This window comes from Hipposideros armiger, unplaced genomic scaffold (genome assembly GCF_001890085.2).
Source record: "Hipposideros armiger isolate ML-2016 unplaced genomic scaffold, ASM189008v1 scaffold_136, whole genome shotgun sequence".
NCBI lineage: Eukaryota > Metazoa > Chordata > Mammalia > Chiroptera > Hipposideridae > Hipposideros > Hipposideros armiger.
In genome coordinates this window covers 2,824,764-2,828,881 of record NW_017731486.1, presented here as the reverse complement: position 1 = coordinate 2,828,881, position 4,118 = coordinate 2,824,764, and the positions used below count along the sequence as shown (strand labels likewise).

The 4,118-nt window shown below is 41.8% G+C and overlaps 1 protein-coding gene and 1 long non-coding RNA gene across 6 annotated transcripts in view; one reads left to right on the top strand and one right to left on the bottom strand.

The window, feature by feature from the left end:
- Window positions 1–4,118, top strand: part of PTPRM (protein tyrosine phosphatase receptor type M) — a 672,175-nt gene that overhangs the window by 337,263 nt on the left and 330,794 nt on the right. The gene's annotated exons all lie outside the window — the stretch shown is intronic.
- Window positions 56–2,687, bottom strand: LOC109386621 (uncharacterized). The gene is made up of 2 exons (XR_002124813.1): window positions 2,647–2,687; window positions 56–753 (listed from the first exon to the last, which is right to left on the bottom strand). It is a non-coding gene; the product is annotated as an uncharacterized LOC109386621 (long non-coding RNA).

Sequence of the window (4,118 nt, the reverse complement as noted above, 5' to 3'; positions counted from 1 at the left end):
AGTTACTGAGAGTTAGAGAAATCTTGGGGAGGAGCGGAGGGAGTTATACTTTCAGTTTTCTCTGGCTCCGTGGCTGCATTTCCTTTTTTATAATTTACTTTCCTGTGCGACCCCTACAACTTTCATAAAGTCATCCTTGTGATATCGGGCCTCTTCCTCCTCAAGCTCATCCATTCCCCCCGGATCCAAGGGGGAGCCATCTTCTTCTAAAGTTTCAGGCTTAGGGATTTCAGGTGGCGCCAGCAAAAGCGGCAGCGCAGAGGGAAATTTACTTTCAGGCTGTTCTATATGAGAGCTCTCTTTGGCCCCCTCAGGGCGGGGGTCTAAACTATTCTTAATGAGAATCCACAAGCTATATACATCTATGGGCACCTTGCTTGGACCGGAGGTCTCATAGCAAGTTTGAATGCATTCACCTACTCTTTTCCATATATCTACATCTAAGGTCCCTTCTTTAGGAAACCAAGGGCATAGTTCTTCAATAAAATCTAAAAAACGATCTATTTGGTGGAGGCCAACCTTAGCTCCTCAAGCTTTTAACATATTCTTTAACATTTGCACAAACAACAGTCAACTATTTCTTTGTCCCATATCTAACTTGTTCTGACTCCCGGTAGAGGCTTTGACTCATCGCAAACCTTACTTCCCATGCGCGTCCCACAGTTTCCACCGTGGCTCCTTCACGTTATCCCCCGTACTCAGGTCCCTGCTCAGGCGCCAGGTTATCTGAGCCAGCCGATATCTCGAACAGTCCTGAGAGGGGGTCATTAGGATTGAAAAAAGAGACAGAAGAGAGAGTTACTGGGAGGACTCCAGTAAATACTGAAGCCCCGAGATTATTTCACATAGCATATTTAAGGGAGGCACTACGTGCGTACAGAGCATCAGATCATACAATTGACAATATCATCCTCTGTCCCTGTTCTGTCCCTGTTAGATAAGCAGCATCTCCTGCTAGCTAAGCAGTTATACTAAGTATTCATTCTCAAGGCTGTAACTGTGCCTGGTTCCTTGTTCTCAAGAACTTGCTGTTCTTACCAGACTATGAGGATCTGCACAGGCATTTGCTTAGGCTGCAGAAAGTATCTAGTAGCAAGCAGCTCTCAAGGCTGCAGCAAGTGGCAGGCAGCTCTCAGCAGCTCTCATGAGGCAAACAGCTCTCATGGCTCCCAACATCTATATATATATTTATAGTCATGGGACGTGGAGTATAGTGTGGGAGTGGAGTCAAGGGATTTGTAATATATATGTATGATATTGGGGGGAAGTGGGGTGGTGGATTGGGGGAGGGGGTTGTCACTTTGAGGGGTAAAATGTGTAACTATTGCACTGTGTTGTACAGCTGAAACTAATTCTAAAAAGTGTGTATTTCATAATGAAAATAAATTAAAAAAAAGAAAACAAAATACATACGATGTTCATGGATAGGAATAATTAATAGAGTTAAAATGTCAATACTACCTAAGGCAATATATAGATACAACACAATTCCTATCAAACTACCAAGGACAGTTTTCCCTGAAATAGAACACATAATTCTAAAATTTATATAGAACCATAAAAGACCCCAAAGAACCACAGCAATCTTCAGAAATAAGAACAAAGTGGGAGGTATCTCGCTACACGACATCAAATCACACTACATGCCTATATTAATCAAAGCAGTATTGTACTGGCATAAAAACAGACACATAGATCAGTGGAACAGAAGAGAGAGCCCAAAAATAAATCCATGCATATACGGACAGTCAGTATATGACAACAAAAGCAAGAATTTACATTGGGGTAAAGATAGTCTATTTAATAAATGGTGCTGGGAAAATTGGACTGACACATGCAAAAAAATGAAAATGGAGAGGCCGGCCAAGTGGCTCCTTTGGTTAAGATAGCTCCCTGAGGACTGTGAGATCTGAGCAACAGTGGTTCAAGTCTCGGCCTGAGCTGACTGCTGCTGAGCTGCCAACAGGTGGCAGGAGGCTCAGCTAAAAAAAAAAAAATGAAAATGGACCACCTACTTATACCATATATGAGAACAAATTCGAAATAGATTAAAGACTTAAATGTAAGACCTGAAACCATAAAACTCCTAGAGAAAACATCGGGAGTAAATTTGTAGACATAACCCTGAGTAATGTTTTTACTGATATATTTCCTCAGGCAAGGGAAATAAAAGAAAAAATAAACACAGGATTACATCAAACAAAAGTTTTTTTACCGCAAAAGGCTACCTACTGAATGGGAGAAGAATTTGCCAACGATAAGTCTGATAAGGGGTTCATATCCAAAATTTATAAAACACTCATTCAACTCAACACCAAAAAAAACAAACAACCCAATTAAAAAATGGGCAGAGGATATGAAGAGACATTTCTNCATTAGGATTGAAAAAAGAGACAGAAGAGAGAGTTACTGGGAGGACTCCAGTAAATACTGAAGCCCCGAGATTATTTCACATAGCATATTTAAGGGAGGCACTACGTGCGTACAGAGCATCAGATCATACAATTAACAATATCATCCTCTGTCCCTGTTCTGTCCCTGTTAGATAAGCAGCATCTCCTGCTAGCTAAGCAGTTATACTAAGTATTCATTCTCAAGGCTGTAACTGTGCCTGGTTCCTTGTTCTCAAGAACTTGCTGTTCTTACCAGACTATGAGGATCTGCACAGGCATTTGCTTAGGCTGCAGAAAGTATCTAGTAGCAAGCAGCTCTCAAGGCTGCAGCAAGTGGCAGGCAGCTCTCAGCAGCTCTCATGAGGCAAACAGCTCTCATGGCTCCCAACATCTCCCCCTTTTTTATTTATTAAAGCTCACCTCTACCCAAGGAGAGAGCAAGTGACTGTGCCTGTCTTAGGCGTCCTTTCTAGGTTCCATCCTTACCCGTCATGGGCAGCTGGTCCTCTGGCGACCAGGGCCTGTCTTAGGTTGGATGGGCTAGAGCAGATCTTACCTGTCATTGGCTAACCAGCCCTCGCTCTGGGGAAGACAGGTGTGGATGCCATGCGCTGCCTACGCCTGAGTTCTAAGCTTTAGCTCATGCAGCTTGGATCGCACATCCAGAAAACTAGACAATACTTTCTTAATGAGTATAGGTAAAAGGCATAACAGCAAGAGAACACAAGCGTCAATAACTAAAAGTGAAGTTGCCAATTGAGTAAATGATCCTAGGGATGGCAGAGATCTCTTAAGACTCTTTAAAAATGTCTCCGCAGCTAGAGCTGCATCCAACTATGGAGGTTGTTGTACAATAAGTAATGTAACAAGATTTGTGGTAGGGGATACATAGGTAGGGGATAATACATTTTGTACATGAAACATTGAACAGAGAATTATTATGAATTACATTAAAAATACTATGACGAGTAATCATAAGAAAAACATAAGGTGCTGTAACATAGGCTTTTGCATAATACACATTAGGAGTTCCAGAAAGGGGGGGTGGTAAAAAGTAACAACTATATAATTATATATACATATAGTCATGGGATGTGGAGTAGAGTGTGGGAATGGCTGAGCAAGAGGCTCAGTCCCAAACGAAGGAGACGAGGTGGGCATCAGTGGTCTGAGGTGCTGTACTGCATGCAGGTGGGCTCGGGTGGAAAGGAGGCAGTAGCAGTGGGTGACGAGACACAAGGCCGGATCAAACGATCTGGAATCCAAATTGGAGTGTCTGTGTCCTGTGGAAATATACAAGCATACCCTCTCCCCTGTGTTAATAATATATCCAGTTCTTTTCAGGTACCGGTTAACAGGTCCTTCCATTTTATCAAGGCCTTAGATTGGCACAGGTTAGGATTTTAATGTTTATACATAGGTGAGTGTCGTGTTGTGAGTATGTCCTTTTCTCCTTCGTCCTGCATTCCTAGGAAGAAACATAGACATTCCTTCCCCCACACAAGGACTGAATCTAGTCCTTGTTAGATAAAACTGTCCATTATAAAGACGTTGTAAAGAATTTAAAAACTGTGAAAATTTGAAAAATGGATTTAGTTAAGGTTGGTATCCTTGGCACCCAAGAAATACCTATAGTCTCCCCCTTTTTGTTTTATTAATTAAGTTTTGAGAGATTGATGGGTATTGTTGACTGACCCCCAAAATAAAAAAAATACTTACAGTTGA